The sequence below is a fragment of the Canis aureus genome, chromosome 5, assembly GCF_053574225.1.
Source record: "Canis aureus isolate CA01 chromosome 5, VMU_Caureus_v.1.0, whole genome shotgun sequence".
NCBI classification, from domain to species: Eukaryota; Metazoa; Chordata; class Mammalia; order Carnivora; family Canidae; genus Canis; species Canis aureus.
The window spans coordinates 54,627,373-54,647,019 of NC_135615.1; the positions used below are offsets into that span (position 1 = coordinate 54,627,373).

At 43.5% G+C, this 19,647-nt stretch overlaps 1 protein-coding gene and 1 long non-coding RNA gene across 21 annotated transcripts in view; one reads left to right on the plus strand and one right to left on the minus strand.

Moving 5' to 3' along the window:
* LOC144314205 (uncharacterized) overlaps positions 1–19,647 on the minus strand; it is a 375,014-nt gene that overhangs the window by 73,066 nt on the left and 282,301 nt on the right. The window lies entirely within an intron of this gene.
* Positions 1,593–14,782, plus strand: LOC144314207 (uncharacterized). 4 transcript variants are annotated; one of them, XR_013380039.1, is made up of 5 exons: positions 1,593–1,661; positions 6,101–6,321; positions 11,357–11,504; positions 12,518–12,678; positions 13,429–14,619. It is a non-coding gene; the product is annotated as an uncharacterized LOC144314207 (long non-coding RNA). The 4 variants fall into 4 exon arrangements; XR_013380041.1 differs by having other exon boundaries at positions 6,101–6,251; positions 13,429–13,892; XR_013380042.1 differs by lacking the exon at positions 1,593–1,661 and adding an exon at positions 3,522–3,876 and having other exon boundaries at positions 13,429–14,782.

The following is a 19,647-nucleotide window of genomic DNA, read 5'->3' on the forward strand; positions in this document are numbered from 1 at the left end:
CATAATCATTCTTTCAAAATACCAATTTGGCTGCAGCAGCCTTCTTCACATTCGGCTAAGCAGGTCTGTGAATACTAATACAGACACCTAATGCCTTTTGGACTTTCTGGGGCTAGGAGAAACTCACCACTAGATGTAATTAGTAAGAAAGAGGAAAAAAAAAAGATAACTGTCATGGACACCAAACCAAAAATATACTAACAAACAAGTATCAGCAACATGCACTGAGTCCTTTTGTGGGAAGGGGATGATTTTATTTTTTTTTAAGATTTTATTTATTTATATATTTGCAAAAGAAAAAAGAGTAGGTAGGGGGAGGGACAGAGGGGAGAGAGAAGGAGAGAACCTCCAGCAGAGTCCCTGGTAAGCAGGGAGTCAGACATGGAACTTGATCCCAGGACCCTGAGATCACAACTTGAACCAAAACCAAGAGTTGGATATTTAACCTACTGAGCCATCCAGGCGCCCCAAAGGAGATGATTTTCTAATGTTCCAAAGTCATAAATTAGCAAGACTTTTAGGGGTCTGTGGAAGGAAAGGGGAGGATCCATAAGAAAAATCACAGATGCTGTTTTATTTCCATGACTTTTTTTTTTTTTTTTTTTTTTTTTACCTGCCAGCTCTTTCTTCTCAGTTAACATATCTGGTGTCTCCAATTCCCCTACAACAACAAAAGCAGCAACAAGCTTCTCAGTTCTTAGTCACAGGGTTACATACAGTGGAGTAGGAGGTCCTCGCCTGCTGTGGCCAGCGATGACTGTGTGAAGAATGTTCCAAAAGCCCAGCTCTCCCATGCTGGGTTTAAGATGGCGGAAAGCAGACCAAGGCCAGTGGGGGCCACTGGTAGAGGACTTTCCACTCTCTGAAATCTGCCTGCACCTCATCTCCCATGACCCCATCAGGGGCCCTTCTGCTGAGTTCTCCCAGAAAGCCCATTCATTGCTGCCTCCAGACCCTCACTCTCCTGCCTGGGTGCTGTCTCCTCACTCCATCCTCATCTAGTCTAAACTCTTTCTTCCTGGTTCAGAGGCCTTTTCCTTTCATCTCAGCCTGCTCTGAGCTCCTCCTATGTCACTCACCTCACAGCACAGTAAGACACTGAGAAAGGGATCACATTCGTGTAACTTTTATCATGGCATATTTTTTATAATTGTTCTATTCTGCTACTGATTATTGTTGTCAATCTCTTACTATCCCTAATTCATGAATTAAACTTTATTATAGAAACATATGCATTAAAAAAAATCATACATATAGGCTTTGGTACTATCATCCTTCCAGGTCGCCACCAAGGTTCTGGGGACACATCCCCCACAGGTAAGGGGAGACCTCCGTGACAATACTTACATAGGGATGTAGGTATGTATTGAGTATTCACTACGTACTAGGGCCCATGCCAAGCAGTTCATACATATTATTTAATTTTCCCAGCCCTCCTCATCTATTTTACATTTAGGACACTGTGGTTATAGAGCTAGTAAGTGACAGGGATGAGATTTTAACCTACTTCTGTCATCAGTGAAGTCCATCTTCTTCTCCATATTCTATATTCCATTCTCTGGGCTACCTCACAATATACTTGCATTGAACCTTTTCTATATCATTTTGTATTTTATTCTATGTGCTTATGCCCCATATACATGATAGCAGTGACTCCTTCAGTGAGTAGGGATCATGTGTTACATGTGTGTACACTCACCATTTTGTCTGCCATGGGGCTAGGCACTTAGTAGCTCCCTAATGTTTGTGAATGGATATAGGAGAAATGGATGTGCATACTTCTTCAAAGTTCTCAAAGGGTTTTACTAGAATGACCTTTCTAGACTGTGGGGCTGGAGTAGGGAGGGCAGGTGGTGGTGATGTGGGGAAAGAGCTCCCAAACAGTCATTAAATCATCATGCTTGGGTTCTCTACGGTTCTCTCAACCCCTCGGTAATAAGGGAGGCCACGTGAAACCTGGCATAGATGCGGTGCCAGAGAAATCCCCAGGATGTACCCTCTCTGCCACAAAAGCAGGGTGGCTATGGCAATCATTTTTCCTCACATTTCTCGGAGGGGCCAAGGTCACTTCAGCCAATCTGCTCCAGGACAGAACTTAAGCATTTTCCTGGGCTCCTTTGCAAAGTTTTAAATGGCTTAGTTAGATCATTGGGAACCAGTGCCAAATGAAATCTTTCTGATTGCCCTGCTATTAGGAGGCCACTGCATTATAAACCTTCAGAGCTTTAGCCATAAAATAATTTCAAATGCAATGTCAAGAGAAGAGTTTTAACGTGTAATAAATAAAACTAAGAAGATGCATAAAGATTAAAGGGCGGATCAACGAATGTGAATGGCATACACCTTCATCAGCTGGGTTACTTCACCTTGCTAGCCTCAGTCTCCCCACCTCCTTCATTCTCCAGTCCCCTCCTAGAGGTCACCAGAGATTCACTGATGGCCTGAGCTTCCATGTAAATATACTGTATGTTCCTAAAATCCTCCCCCCTACACACACCCATTACAAATGGGTTTCTTTTTTTTTTTTTTTTTTTTTAATTGGTGTTCAATTTACTAACATACAGAATAACACCCAGTGCCCGTCACCCTACAAATGGGTTTCATTCAGATGCTTCTGTGAGGGCAACTGACCACATTTTAAAGAAAAAAGAATGGGAGGAGAGAATGGTTTTCTGAGTTACAGGAAGCAAAGCCAGAAACAGTTCAGGCTCCTGATTCAAAATCTGCTGCTCATCCACTGAGCCACCTGCTTCCCTTTATAAGTACTTAAAAGAAAAGGGCTGTACCTCATTTCTCATCAAGGAGAGCAGTACCTTTGTAATAACTTATAAAGTGACTTGAATCAGAGAAGGACAAACATTATATGGTCTCACTCATTTGGGGAATATAAAAAATAGAGAAAGGGAATAAAGGGGAAAGGAGAGAAAATGAGTGGGAAATATCAGAGAGGGAGACAGAACATGAGACACTCCTAACTCTGGGAAACAAACAGGGGGTAGTGGAAGGGGAGGTGGGTGGGGGGACGGGGTAACTGTGTGATGGGCACTGAAGGGGGCACTTGATGGGATGAACACTGGATATTATGCTGTATGTTGGCAAATTGAACTCCAATTAAAAAAAGAAAGAAAAAATAAAATAAATAAAATAAAGTGACTTGAGAAAATCCTTTGCTATCCCAAATTACCATAATTTTCACGTCAGTTATGCATTAAGAATGTACTTAATGCATTTTTTAAGTGACAAAGTGCCAGCAAAGAATACAAGACTCAATAAAGAGAAAAAAGGCCATAGTTCACACTAAATCTTCACGCCAGGCCATTTGGCCAAAACGTCCTTACTTTTTACATTCTCATATCTCTATTTCCCATGGGTCTCCTTCTCCCCTTATGGTACCCCCACACTGTCTGCAGCCTCTTCTGGTCCCCTCTAGAAGCCAACACTTTCACCCCCTCTCCTTTCTCTGCTTGATTCTCTAACATTCCAGGGGCCAGGAAACAAGACACCCAAGCCTTTAAAATCAGGAAGAAAGTTTCAGGACTCACGGGGACCTAGGCTGCCCTTCTGAGGAAAGGACATGGGCTTGTGTCACTTGCTAGTTGGTAGGCGCTCAGCTGAGTCACAGACAGGTGAGGCTATCAGATTCCTCTCTTTCAGCCCTAGGAAGCTTTGCTCTATCTAGAAGGCAACATCATTTAGGTTTCTAGAAGGGACCCTCCTGATACCATACACTACTTCATTCTTAATCCGTGGAAAATAGTCATGGCACAGTTAAAGCATCATGCTGGAAACAGGTCATGAAGAAAGTCACCTTCTAGAAAGGCATCTCCAATGAGATTCTTCATTGTGTCTGGGGCCTTGCCAAGAAGCAGTGACCAGGTTAGTCCTACATCTAGAAATAACTGGGGGTGGGGACAGGGATCTGAGCTTGGGGACAAGAATCCCAAAGCTAACTTTTGGGGTTTTGATCACAAGCAGGATAAAGCCCTATAGAAATAACACTGGGTATTAGGAATAAAATGGTTCCTTTCTCAAGGAAACAGCTAGAAAGGAAAGCTACCAAGCTACATCCTAAAAGCCTTTTAGTCCTTTGGGACTAAATTCGAGTCATCAAAATCTCATTTCTCTGGAAATGAATTGTTCATTATAATTATTACACTCGAATTGTCCGTTATATCTGTTCCTCAAACCTCACCCATGACTTACACCCTCCAGGAAGCCTTCCATAAAGCCCTCCCCACCTTGGGTTAGGTGCTGCTCCTCTACCACCCAACACCCTGTCCTTCACCTCATCTGGAGGGTCAGCTCCATGAGAACAAGGCTTGTATCTTTTGGCTCCTAACTTCAGTACCTAGAATTGTATCTTGGGCATGGTATGTTTAAATGAAAAAGTAAATGAATGAAAGAATCTTTGCATTTTCTTAACCTAGTCTCTCCTTCCACCAAAGAGCTAATTTTGGTGCATTCTCATAATGCAGCAGAGGGCAGGGCATGGTGACATCACTCTAAGACAAAAGCACCGAGGTTGTAAGCAGATCCCAAAGAGACTATTGTCCACAGACAGCCACGGAGGTTTCTCCTTCCCCTGAGGATGATTAAAGTAGCCCGCAACCGTGTGGGTATTTTCTCAGCTTCCCACTGGGCTCGATGGACCCTGCACAGATACACTATATGTGACCTTGGAACCACATCTGCCCTTTGTTACTGGGACACAAGAGACAGGGTTGGGCTGTGTGGTGGCCTGGTCTGCGAAGCCTGGAGGGATGAGATTGATGTTCTATGCTCAAGGCTCCAAGGACAACATGAGCTATTCTTGAGCACAGGGTGAGTGAGACCTCAGCCCCGTGGTGACCTACACAGGAATTCAAGCTCTGCACTGTGAAGTTATCGTGTACCTTTCCTAAGGTCTTAATTCAATCTTTGGTAAGGAAAAAAAAAAAAAAAAAGAATGGCATTTTCCATTGAGGGCTCCGAGTAAAATCAGAAATACTTTCTGCTGCTGGGGGGCAGGGGTAAGAGGAGCAGCTGAACTGTAATGGGTCCTTAAACAGGCCGCACAGCCACAGGAAAAGCTATTTGGAAGGTATATTTTTATTAGTCCTTCTTTTAAAGACTTGCAAGATTTTAAAGGAACCACATGAATTCTGTTTTTAACTTGCGTAAAAGCCTGCAGTTAATTTTTATGAGAGATTTCAAATCCCTGAAAAACAGGTTTGGTAAAATCTCTGATGAGACATGAACAGCAAAGTTAGGGAGACCTCAGAAGAAAATCAAGATTTGGATATCCTTTGTATATTTTCCCTGAAAAACTGGGGTCATTTTTTTTGGTAAATCATATTTAAAGGATAGCAAACCATGCTTAACAACTGAATTTTAATCCTTTCATGGAAAATGCCAACCATGACTGACTTTCTACTGACCTTTAATGGGTAGGTATAAACCATCAGCCTAGTTACTTTCAGATTAAAGAGTTTTCTTAGTTTGTGATACACGATGTTGAAAGAAAACTTCATAAAACACACCATAAATTCATGTCCTCCTCCTTCATTCCTAAAAGTCTTCACCCAATTGAGATTTTCTGTTTCTATTCCTCACATCAGCAGAAGGCATGACGTGGCCAACTGAAGTCCCTCAACATACCTGAGCCCTGACTTGATCTCTGTCTATACATTAAAGTCAATTAAAGCAAACACATTTAAAAGAAATTTGGGGGGATGCCTGGGTGGCTCAGTGGTTGAGCGTCTGCCTTTGGCCCAGGGCGTGATCCCAGAATCCCAGGATCGAGTCCCACATCGGGCTCCCTGCATGGAGCCTGCTTCTCCCTCTGCCTGTGTCTCTGCCTCTCTCTCTGTCTCTCATGAATAAATAAAATCTTAAAAAAAAAATTTTTTTTTCTAATTAGGCACTAGCCAGTAGTCTCCTTAGAGTCAATTAGTTATTTAACTAATGCTAATTTCCCCACAATGATCTCTGGTTTGATAGAAGTTACTGGGGAAATCAAATGATCCTCCTGACAGATTAGTGTATATAAACACATCATAAAAGGACAAGCATAAGAACTAAAGCCGGATTTTTTTTTCTCTCTCTCTCACCCTCTCCTTAGTGTGAGCCAAAAGAGTGGAAGGCCAAAATGCAGAGTCCTGGCTCCTTCTGAAGAGCCAATTCAGCACATACAGTATCTCTGCAGGTCCTTCACACCACCAGAATAAACTGTCATTCAGGAGGCCAGGACCAGCAGACTGCGTGTTGAAGAGGTGAGAATGAGGGCTCCGAGCCAGGACAGTGTCTGTGTCACAGCACTAGGCCCAAGCAGCAGTACACCAGGTAATGAAATGCTCAGGACTTGGGTCCGGTCAGATGTTGAGGCTCAGATTTCCCTCCATCACCTCCAGACCCTTGCATCCTCTGTACTTCCTACATTTGCCCACCTTCTCCACCCTGGAAGCCCAGTCCCCAAACAAGCTATATCTGGAAACTGCTTAGCTTGTGGCCAGGATGTGAAATATTTTAAACATTCTAACCCTGCAACAACAGCGATCAGTGGTTTTATTTTATGTCCACACTCAAGTGTGAGGACCAAATGTAAATAAATGTTTAATCACAACATTATTCCCAAAATGGCAGGAGGATATATTTTAAGATTTGGGAAGAAGGGGTCGTTGTTAAGCGTCTCCAAGGAATCAAGGTTGGGAGCAGGAAGTAAAGGTTGATCCGAATAAGGGATTGTGTTAGCTTCTGCTACACTGGCCACGTACACTATGGATGGGCACATGCGGGTGAACGGACAGCTTAGTCCACAGCAGAGTTTGAAAGGATAGCTGAAGGAGATGGAATTAAGCCATTATGGAAAGTACAAAAATGTTGTGGCCGTGCAGAATTTGCCATACATGAACATAGTCTCCTTTTCCAACATTTATCAAATCCATTTACATGTTTTCTCAGCTGTTTGCCTAGACAACAACAGATTCCATTAGAATCCTGGAATCCCAAAATGTCTGATACAATCCATTCCAACGATTTTCATTTGACAGATGGAAGACCTAAGGTCCAGAGAAAGCGACTTTCCCTGGATTATTGAAGTTTTCTGTTCTTCTAAGAGTTTAACAGTACAAAATGCAAAAACCTCTGTGACTTAGGGCAGGGAAGCCAGGGTAAGGTGGTGTGTTTGAATCCTGGCCAATAGCATGATTTTTTTTTATAAATTTATTTTTTATTGGTGTTCAATTTTTTAACATATAGAATAACTCCCAGTGCTCATCCCATCAAGTGCCCCCCTCAGTGTCCGTCACCCAGTCATCCCCACCCTCCGCCCTCCTCCCCTTCCACCACCCCTAGTTTGTTTCCCAGAGTTAGGAGTCTTCCATGTTCTGTCTCCCTTTCTGGTATTTCCCACTTATTTTTTCTCCTTTTCCCTTTATTCCCTTTATTTTTATATTCCCCAAATGAATGAGACCATATAATGTATTATGCTGAGTGAAATAAGTCAATCGGAGAAGGCCAACTGCATGATCTTTAACAATGCCACTCATTTCCCTGAACCTTAGTTTCCTAACTTCCAACTACTAGGATGATAGCACGTACCTCAGAGGGTAGTCATGAGAATTAAATGAGAAAATGTATCTAAAGCATTAAGTACAGTGCCTGGTACCTGCGAGGTGTCTATAATTATTACTGTAGTTATTACCTCTACTAATAGCATAATAATCTATGGATTCGTGAAGTCAGGAGTCAACATAAATAATATTACAACAATAATAAAACTAGAATTTGAGCATGAGCCTGGGCACTTTACTAACTGCTTTAAGTACAGTATCTAATTCCAATCCTCCCAATTCTAGCGCTAAGGAAACCTCTCCTTAGAGATGCTGTAAAATTGGTTCAAAATCTGGTAAAGATCTTCCTGAGCTCTGAACCTAGCTATCTCAGACTCCAGAATGCAGATGACTATTCTGAAGCAAGACATTAATCATCTATAGATTAAGGAGAAATTTTTTTTAAAAAGGAAAATCTTTAATTTTATGGGTGAGGTCCTTTTCCCCATTTCCCAACTAAGAAAGGTGAAAGGCTGCATTTTAGAGCAAAATGGGCCAGTATCAATCATTTCACTTAACCGTGTCAGACTTTTATAATAAATGTTTTGGCTAAGTGTAAGGTCATTCAATGTCAGTTCGATACCCTTTAACAGGGAGCTAAAAGTCAATCCTGCCATCTTGAGATTTATCTCTGATGTACACTAAAATTGCTTGGTTTTCTATTGATTGAGCATTTGTAATACAAAAGCTTGAAAATTGGCTGCTATTTATTTGATGTGTCCCTGTATCCATTAAACTTGGAGCAGTGTTATTTGCTGTTTTAATGTGTCCTGAAGCTTCCCAAATCTGTCCTTCTTAATTGTGTGGGAAAATGTCATTTGTTTGGAAAATGGTAATCAATTGAGGGTTACTCTTTTCCCACATGTGGGTATTGGGAGATTTTATTTATGCAAGCCGTTAAGCAGGTTAACTTTACCTGCCCCATCCTTACGGATGATGTGGGAGATGGGGCACGGGTGAGGCATGCTTCTCAGGGGGTGCTCAAAGCCCTCTCAAAAGGTTGCATCTTCAGTCAAAAGGCTCACACATTACACAACGTTGGAAGAGGGTGCCTTAAATTGTGAAATCTGTGAGGGATCTCATTTTTCTGGAACTCCCTGACATCTGAGCCCTCATGCTGCTGGAAGGGGTCCAAGAGCAGCATAAAATTAGGGCTGGTCCTGTCTGAACTGAGTCCAGATCATTTCAAAGTGACTCAAGGCTGGGAAATAAATATTGAACCTAGTTAAATGTTGCTTGAGATTATGCTTGGCACTGGGTGTCCAGTCACTGATTTACTCTTTGGTTACATGGGTTATTTTGAGCTCCAATGGATATGCCAGGGGAGATGCATTCAATGGCAGCAATTATTTGCAAGCCCGGTTGCATTTCTGACACATTTAGCAGAATATAATGTAAAGATTTATGGGATGGTATTGGGTGGGTGGAGAAGACATAAAAGTCTTTGGTTTCATGCTACTTTGCATTCAGCTTCCCCACTCCTTCTCTCCTGTAACTTACCTTTCTTGAATAAACTTTCTTCCTCTCTTTTCTTTTCTTTGGTTCATTCATTCGTTCATTCTTTCCTTCTACCTATCTTTCTCTCTCTCCTCCCTTCCTGTCTTTCTTCTTCCTTTCCTTCTTTGGACATGAACTTATAAACTACAAACAGTAAGAAGTCAGAATCAAAGAAGTCAAAAGGAAGACTTGCAATGATCTGTGTAGTTCATGCTGGCCCCTTTAAATTGCCAAAAGATGTGGGGGTAGCTATTTGGAAAAGAAATGTTTTAAATGGCCAGTTACGTATTTAATAAATAGACTTTGAAGCAAGGTACAGCCACACCCCTGCTGTGTTGACCTGTGGCATTTTCAGATTGGGATGGATGTCAGGTTTGGTACATGAGGGCCACACATGGAAGCCACGCTCAGTCCCAGCCCTCTGCCTTTCCCTCCTTTAGCAAGAGCAGATGCTCCCCAGAGCTGAGTTTGATCTTGCTGTGTGATCTGAGGCTTTGGCTGCTGTGACCAGCCCCAGGCCAGCCAGGTATTGGAGGAGCATTCTACTAAGAGCAGCCTTTGGAGTCAGCCCCACGTGGGACTTGTGATTTGCACTACGTTAACTGTTGACTGTGGACAATCGACCTAAAACTCTCTAATCTCAGTTTATCTCTAAAATGAGGATGGTTTGAGTTCCTGCTTCACGAGGCTATTGTGAAGATTTAATGGGTTAATGCGTGTAAAGTGCTTAGTTCAGCACCTGGCACGCAGCAAACAGTAAGTGGTAGAAATTATCATAACTCTCCAAATGTCAAACCACCTCACTTTTGGAAAGGCCTGCAGACTCTGAGCACAGATGGAACCACAGCCCTCTGCCTCTACAGACCCCAGCCCACCGATGAGGCAGCTCAAAGGCCTGGCGGGGGTGGGAATTGGGGGGCAGAGCAAGGGGGCCACCCCGGCAGTCAGGCAGGAACCCCCTTCCAAGGACATACACCTATTCCTTGGGCCCTTGCCCCACACAATTTAAAGCACAGGTCTTTCTAACATGCTTATCTTTTGAAAAATTAGACACGGGACAACAGAGTATAGATTAAACCCTGTTAGGAGAAAAATCAATAAGGAATATCTGTTCAACAAAGCTCCAGACTTAGACTGTCTTCTTTCAAGAACTACTTGATCCAACTTAAATCCAGGAGCCACCCTTTGCGCGTTTGTAAGATTTTCTAGTTCCCAATGCACGTCCCCATACCTTATCTTACTTGAGCCTTCCCAAAGGTGGGTATTGTGAACTTCACAGTAAAAATCTGATACTCAGGAGTTTCCAGTCAAGTCACTCCGCTAATACCTGGTTGAGTTCTTTCTTGACCCCAGGTCCCTAGCACTACACCAGTCCATTTGCTCTCCGCACCCCAACCCCTACCACACTCACCACCTGGCACTCATTAGGAACATGCCCAATGCAGAGGCTCTGAAGAAGGGCACAAGCTAAATGGGGTGTAAAAAAAAAAAAAAAAAAAACTCCAGTTTTAAAATCTAGTCATGAATATGTACCAGATGCAAAAGGACTTTGTGGAAAGAAACAAGAGTCCAAGAATTTCTGGAGGGCCCTTCACTGGTGAGCAGCAGGAACCGGACTAGAGACGAGGGGGTGATTTCCTTTGTGAGCCAGGTGAATATACACACCGTGGTGATTTTAATGACAGTATGTCCCATAGACCTCAGACATAAAATAATAGTTTCACCAAATGTATAAATGCATGGAGATTTTACCGAAGTAGATTAGCTCCTGCTCTCCCAGCCACAATCAATTATTTCTACCCTTCCAAATACAACCCTTGCTGAATCCCCTTGTCTTGCTCTCCCTATGCTAAGTGGGGAGGAAAGATCGGAGCTGGTCCAAAGAGCAGTGCTCACAAAGACAGGCAAAATGATCCAGTGATGTCTGTTCCCTCTCGCCTTTCCTGTCACCTGGATAATGAAGACGAACAGCGATTAATGGCTCTTGGTAACCATGTATGGACTGTTCATCAGAGAACGCATGATCTAAACCAGAGCTATGAAATGATTATTTCAACCCCCCCGCCCCCGCCAGAGCCCTGTCCCAGCCAGACCTGAATCTGCAGAGGTAGATGTGGAGGCGAGGGCCTCTGCACAGTTTCCAGAGGAGCCCGAGTCCTTGACTCTGTCATTGTAGGGAGCACAGGGGGACTATCTTTCTAGGGTATGTTCCTAAGTGGTTTTCTTTCCTCATTTTTAGCCCAGGATAACAGAGCTTCTTTCCCGTGCAGAAAACACACCCCTCCCCTCCACGTGGTGAGAGAGCGCTCAACACAACCTCTTCCTAAGCTAACGTAACTGATGGGGCTCTCTTAAGCAGCCGCCGGACTACAGCTGAGGCCAACTGGAGCATGCCCGATGACGTCCACAGATCCCAAGGTTTGATTTCATTCATGTCTGCAGATAAATCAGCTGGGCAATTGCTGGCAGTGTTTAACTTGCCTTGGTGGGTCAGATGAGGAAGCTGTTACAAGTCCAAAGGCCACCCAGGGAGGGTTCTTGGCCTCTGCCAACAGTAAGATTCCCATGGCTGCTCTGGAGTTGACCCCACCAGCACAGAGGGAGGCCTCTGCTGGCAAGCCATCGGGTTTTCTGGACGGGGTGTGGCCTCCTGCTGTTACCAGGACACACATCTCCACTACAACCACAGACAGCTAAGGTGCCTTGGACTTTGAGTCAGGGCTGGAGGATGGCAGTCAGAACCTCCTTCCCAGGGAGCTTAGTAGGCTTCTTCCCCCACCCCCAGGTTGTTGCTCCTACTCCGGGTGCTGTGTGACAGTGAAGCGCAGGGGTTACAAGTTGGGCCACAAGGTTTGAGTCCCAGCTCTGTCCATGAGAGGTGCTGTGGGGTTAAATGACCCAACCGGCATAATGGCTTAGAACAGCACCTGAGTCAACGGGGAGTCCTCTTAGGTTTGATTTCTGCCTTCCCAGGCACTGAGCCCACCCCCTTCCCTCCCAGAGGCCGCAACCTGCCTGCCCCGTCGGGGCAGTGCTCCTGCTCTCAGCCACTCCTCCCTTTGCCCTTGGGAAACCTGCCTTCGGCTGCCTTGTGGAAAAATCCACAGCTCCGCCTGAGGATTTAGTGCACTGTCCAACAGGAGCGTTTTTATTCCATAGGATGGCAAAACTTTAGCTACAAGGAACAAATTCCTAGGAGGGAATCTCAGATATTCTTGGTCTGCAGGTGGAAAACGTGCTGGAGAATAGCAAAGAATAGAGCATAGTTAAGAATAGGAAGCAGGCCAAGGCCTCATAACTTCACATTAATTTTAGGATAAGAAGAGCACACATGATGGGTTTTGTAGGGAGAGTCAAGAAGAATGGAAGAGATGATACCATGAAGTCCTTTCCAGAAAAAAATAGGGTTGACATGGACCTGGTATTCACAGATGGGGGCCAAGATGTGGATACCCTGCTGCCAGCCCTCGCTAGCCTAGGGTTAACTGGTCACCTATAGGCTCTGGAGTTTTGGTGAAGGATGAGGAAGCTAAACTTTCACTTCCTTGAGTTTTCACGTATCCAAGGGCACAAGCAACTTAGAGGCACCTTGGTAAGTCTATTCTCTGCAATTTCCTGGGACCAGCACAGCCACATCCATGACCTCTCTGTTCCTCTTTACCTCGCTTATGTCTCCTCACACATTCACACATACTCCCACCCTTACTAGGTTTGAGAGAAAGGGACTAGAGAAACACAGACTCTAGAGACAATGAGTGGCCAGGAGTTGCTGGCCCGGAGTGATCCCATGTGCCCACAGATATAGGCAAGAGCATCACCTCAGGCCCACCGCCTCGCTCTCTGCTACCAGTCTGCCATCTTGCGGGTGGACAGTGACAATCCCCTTCCATCTGAGTCCTTCTACCTCATACTCAGGTCACCATAAGCCTGTGACTGGCCATACAGGGCTGAGAAGGACTGGTCAGAAGGAAATGAAGTAGAATGAGGGAATCCAGGCACCCCTGGCCCCCACCAGGTGGAACATTATCCTCTTGGAATTGTAATGTCCTCCCTGTGGTGAGGGGAGCCTCTGCCCTCTGCCCATCAAATGAGTAGCCCACCAGGGCTCCAGTTCCTGGAGGGAGAACCTTAGCCTGTTCCGACTAACTTCATGCAGCACAAAGCCCAGCCCATTTCTCTGTAGCTCTGGGCATTTAACAAATGCTTTTAATGATGATGATGCAACCCTCTCTGCCCAGATCTGTCCGGGTCCCTAAGGCATGAAATGGTCCCCTGAGAAACATATATTATCTGGAGCTTTCCCTTTTGCTTAATTATATTGTACTAATGTTCTTTTCCACAGGATTTCTCCTCCCCTGACTCCTCCACCCAAAGCCGGCTTCACTGTGGGTTGGATTTACATAAAAGACCGGCACATGATAATTGTGATGATTGATCACCGAAGTTTCCTTGGGTTCAGATTGTTTCCTAATGTGGGTCATTTTTCATCATAAAGAGTCGGCTGATAATGATGTCATTTCCATTGCTTGAATTTCGAGGCAGTGGCCACATATCAGAGTTTAACTGACTGTCTATAGGGCAGCAAAACCGTGTCGTTATCAGTTTAAAGCAGTTGCTACTTTACTTGTGGGGACAAAGTGAGAATTGGGGCCTCCTGCAACTCATCGCACAAGAGCAGGGATGCCAGGAATACAAACCTGTACCAGGAGCCGTGGGGCGGGGTGGGGTGGGGGGGGAGGGCAGGGGAGCAAACCCGTTTTGTGTGAAGCTGCGTGGTAGGCATCAGATAAAAACAAGAATCACACTTGACAGAAAAGAAGGCACAGTGCTGATCACTGGACACCTTAAATGTCCCCCCCGCCCCGCCCCAGTCATGTAACCGTGATCCCATGGCAAGATTAACAAGCAAGAACTGCAATCACTCATGAAGCTCTGAAATAAAAGCCACGAACCAGACGAGCCCATCAACACACCTCCCACTAAGTGACTGGAACCAGGATGGAGCTGGAATCTGACCTCCAGTTTTGCGGGTGAAATATGGATGTGAAATGAAATGATGTTCCATGCGTGCTTAAAACCAAACGCCGCACCATTAAAATTGCAGGGCCCGCAGGTCCTAAATCACTGCTGCCCTAGAAGGTTCTGTTCTCTGCCATTTGCCCCTAACCACCTTCCCACGCAGCTCTGGCTTCCCCAGCCCCTCCAGGATGTCCTGAAGATACTGGAGGTCGTCAGCTCACCCCCATGCTACCTTCCACGGCCTTTCTCACCCAACCCGACGTGGTGTCCCTCCTCTGCGCTCTTTAGTTTGAAAAATGTCTCACTTCAGAAAAATCTTAAGTGAAATGATCTCTGCTTCCCCTAGAGTCACTGCTCGCTCCCACTGTCTCAAATTTGCTTCCTTCTCTGTACACATACATACACATATGATCATGTCACCACTGGAGAAAGAGGGGCTTCACCTCCATGACTTCATGACACTTCCATCCCTACATACTTCAGGGTGTATCTGGAAAGAACTAACAGATTCCCTTCATTTCCACAGTCCAGTTCCCTCGTTCAAGAAATTTAACATTGAACGGCACCTAGTGGCCCAGTCACTTAAGTGTCTGCCTTCAGCTCAGGTCAGGATCCTGGGGGCCTGGGATCGAGCCCCGCATCTGGCTCCCTGCTCAGCAGAGAGTCTCCTTCTCCCTTTCCTTCTGGTCCTCTCTCCTGCTCCTGCTATCAAATAAATAAAATCTTTAAAAAGAGAAAAAAAATGAGCATTGATATAATGCTATTATGTAATACTTAATTAAATTAATACTTAATTTAGCCCTCCAGTTGTCCCTATAAAGCCTTACATAGCTGATTTAAATGTGTATGTGTGTATCTATAAATATACATATACACTTAAGCTATATTTAATATAATTTAAATTATATATATATATACAATATATAATATAGATATCTATAGATATATCTCCTGGATTTAATCAAGACTCTCCCATCACATTTAGTTGACATGTCTCTTTACTTTGGTCTCCTTTTTGCTTTGTTTTGGTTTTGCTTTGCTTTGCTTTGGTTTTGTGGTACTGGTTTGATCTTCACAGTTTCAGTACAGATTCATTCTTTTTTTTTTTTTTTAAGATTCTATTTATTTATTCATGAGAGACACAGAGAGAGAGGCAGAGGGAGGAGAAGCAGGTTCCAAAGGAGCCCGATGTGGAACTCAATCCTGGAACTCTAGGATCAGGCTCTGAGGCAGACGCTCAACCACTGAACCACCCGGGCATTCCCAGACTCATTATTTAAAAAAAAAAAAATGTATTTCTTAATATAATGGAGATACATCAAGAGGACATCAGATCTAGCTCAAAGGAATTCCCACTAGGAAAATGGACATTATTTGAATATCAAAATGGCTAATGAGAGACATGGCTATATAAGACATTGGGGGAAAAAGAATACATTCTGATATGAAAAAAATAAATGAGAAAGAGACAGGAAAGCTCTTCATTAAAGAAGAATAACTAATAAGTGAGGAAGGAAATTAGCAAATTACCATTTTATGACCATCATAGTAAAAATTCAGGCAAGAACCATCACCTCCTGTCCATATTTATATCTCTTCTCTCCCATAATGAAAACCCGAGTTCCCAGCAAACCCAGTACTTTTGCCCGTTCGTTCAGTCCTGCAATACACACATTTTCAATACTGCTACATCATTGCCATTAATGAGAGCTTAAGTAAAGTTCAAGATCTCTTTGCAATTTTTGTTCTTAGGAAATACCATGCTGTGAATACATGGTCAGAATATGACACTTAGAAGTTACTTGAATATTTTTTCTAATGTGTAATTTTCATCTATTTGATATAAAGGTACATTCTTCTTTTTCTGGTTAAATTCATTATCTGTCTTTTTTTCCATATTTTATTCTTATTTAATTTTATTTTTAGACATGTAAACCATTAATGGCTTCTAAGTCAAAGCCAAATCAAGAGGTATACTCAAGTGAGGTCCTACTACCCCTTGCACTTGGTTCCATTCACCCCTAAAGATAACTAATTTAATTCGTTTCTGGCTTATTTTTCTTGTTTCTTTTTATAAAAATAAGCAGGTTCAACAACGATGTTTAAAGCCATCATCAATATTATGCTGAGTGAAGTAAGTCAGTCGGAGAAGGACAAGCATTATATGTTCTCATTCATTTGGGGAATATAAATAATAGTGAAAGGGAATATAAGGGAAGGGAGAAGAAATGTGTGGGAAATATCAGAAAGGGAGACAGAACGTAAAGACTGCTAACTCTGGGAAACGAACTAGGGGTGGTGGAAGGGGAGGAGGGCGGGGGGTGGGAGTGAATGGGTGACGGGCACTGGGTGTTATTCTGTATGTTAGTAAATTGAACACCAATAAAAAATAAATTAAAAAAAAAAGCCATCATAAAAAAAAAAAAGCCATCATCAGGGGCACCTGGGTGGCTCAGTTGCTTGAGCCACCAACTCGATTTCCAGGCACGTCATGATCTCAGGGCCGTGGGATCAAGGCCCTGGCTGGATCAAGCAGTCAAACTCCGTGTGGGATGAGCACCACATGGGATCAAACCCCCACTGGATCTGAGCGCCCAATGGATCCGAGCCCCCTTCAGATCGAGCCCCCATCAGGCTCTGTGCTCAGCGTGGAGTCTGCTTGTTTCTCCCCCTCCTGCCTCTCTCTCTCTCTCTCTCTCTCTCTCTCTCAAGTAAATAAATAAATAAAATCTTTAAATTAAAAAAAAAAAGCCATTAACATTTGCACTCCTTTCATAATAATGGTTTTCAAGTTTTGGAAGCCTATATGAGAAAATTTCAGAACATAAATTCATTCCAAAAAAATCCCTTCCTGCTTCCAGCTTGGAGTTAGAAGTATCTTTCTTTCCTTTTCAAAAGACATCAGAAAAGGTGAATAGCAGGGAATAGGGACAATGAGGGAGGCCAAACCCAGCCATGTGACTTATAGGGCTAAGTGACATCAAGTTCCACAAAATATGTATTTTTTTGTCTGAACAGCAAGAGAAAGCAAGCAACTTGCCCCATTACTATTCTCTTGTTACTGGTATGATCGAAATAACCCACCAAGCTACGGTACTTCTTAGGCTAAAAACAAATCTGATCATATTACTCTCCAGCTGAAAACCCTCCCACGGCTCCCCACTGCCTCCAGAATAATCCCCCAATCTACACAGTCTTCAGAGTAGGCTGCTCTCTCTGCCTATGGCAGGCTCACACAAGTGCACATGCACACAAGTGCACATCCACCTGCACACGCTAGTGATTTTCAGCAGCGTGGTTCTTTTCTCACTTTGCTATTTGCTTTGCTCACACTGATCCCACTACCTCAAATGCTCTACCCCATGTGAGCCAGGACATCAGGTGGATGGGTTTCACTTTGCTCAGCCCCATGAAACAAGTCTGCTCGATGAGCCTGAGGAGGCCTCTGATACTGCAAGGCTCCTCACGTCTGAAACTTGTGTATTGGGTTTGTAACGGATCTTCTGAGACTGCAATGATGCCCAACACAAGAAAGAGGTGTTATAGGAAATGGGATTGGCAAGTTTAGCCTTCAAGACAAGGACAGACAGACACAGGCCCATTGCTGTGACAACAGACTGAGCCCCAGCCGATAGGGCCCTGCACTGTGAGGCATCTCTGAACCCTCCTGATGGTGAGGTCCACGGTCTCCCACCAAGTGCCTTTCCTGGCTCAGGCCTCTCAACTGCCAATCCTGCAAATGTATGGCTCCATCGGCATCCTCAACTCTACTTTGCTTTTTATGTATTCCAACTAGGCTAGCAAATTAACAGTCTCTTGGGAGATTTCTTCATTTGAATGCTCTTTGTGCACTCATTTCTTGGATTCTACGTCAGACCTTATATGGCACTATAATAAGCCCATAAATCCTGATATTTAATCTTAGTCTGGTCCTTTCTATTGCCTTCAACTCCTCCCTTCTATTTGAAGAGATAGAAATAGAACAATGATTTTCAAGCTTTACTGTGAAAAAGAATCATCTGAGGAATTTCTCACTCAGGATGCCATGGGTGGGGCCCTGGTATCCACACCTCCAACATACACTTGGAGAGATGGGCTACTTTAAGAAACAGAATAAATATACTATCTGGATGCTTTCTGCAACCTTTCACCCAGACCGGACCCTCTGAGTGCTAGAGATACTTTTTTTCTTAATTATTCAAAATGACCATTCACAGGACATCATGAGTAGAATCTAGGCAATCAGTCACCCCAGAAATACTGCCCTCAGCTGGTCTTGATAGGAACTATCACTGTAAGACACACTCCGAGTTCTTTACCCCAATTGTATTCTTACCCTAAAATAAATTTATCTTCGAACTATAATTAATAATATTTTCCTCTCAAGTAATGGACATTATTCGGCTGCCTACACATAGTCTCTGTTTATTCACATCGATGTGATTTTTATCAGGATAGAATAATAATCCTTAACTGTATATTTCATTTGTAAAGATATTTAGATGGCACATATATTTAGAATTCAGCACCCAACCTACATGAAACAATTCCACTAGCAACCAGCTAATCACATATTGCCTTCCTCAAAAACATAATAAAATCCAATTGGGCTTGACATCTATGCAACTGTTGCAAATTAGAATTTCTACCACCTGGCAGATGAGTGGCAAATAGGAGGGGTGGAAAGTGTTGGAAGCATTCATAAACAGAGTATGAAGAAGGCACCAGTCAAGGCACAAGAAGGCTGGAGATGGGCTGTTTTCCTTTGGCCTTCCAGACATGAGCATCCTTATCTTCTCTTCTGAGAAGGTGTCAGAAGCTATTTTGGCCAAAAATGCATGTGGTTTTACATGTAAAGATTTTTTTTTAAGAGTCTTGAAAAAATTGGAAGAGATCGTTGAGAGATAGATAAGCAATCTCAGACTATAAGAATTTGGAAAGGGGAAGTGGAGTACTTGGCGTAGACAGGCGAATGAAGTCTCTGCACCACTGGACCATGGCAAGACCCTGATAGGCCACCTCTCACAAGAGTGGTAGCAGGTGGAGTGGTTTAGTGTGAGGCTGTGGGGTCTTTCCCCTGTGGTTTTACTCTCACTCTGCCACATACCAGTTGTTATCTTGGGTGAGTTACTTAGTTTCTCCCATCCACTTGAAGAGGGATCGTTTTAACTGATATAATTGTGATGATTGACCAGGGACTTGTTTTCTGCACAGGTGATGGAAAGAGAATTATGTTTACTAGCCACAGACCTTTAAGTAAATACTACTATTATTTTTTATTGTGGTAAAATACACATTATAAAACCTGCCATTTTAACTATCTTTAAGTGTACAGTTTAATGGCATTAAGTACAATCCCATTGTTGTGCAGCCATCTCACTAGAATCCATCTTCAGAACTTTGTCATCATCCTAAACTGAAACTCTGTTATTTTTTTTTTTGATCCATTAGCTGGTTTGGGTTCTGTTGATAAATTTCTTGGCATGGAATCTAACACATGTTAACTGTAGGCATAACATCAGGGATCATGGGGCTCCATTTC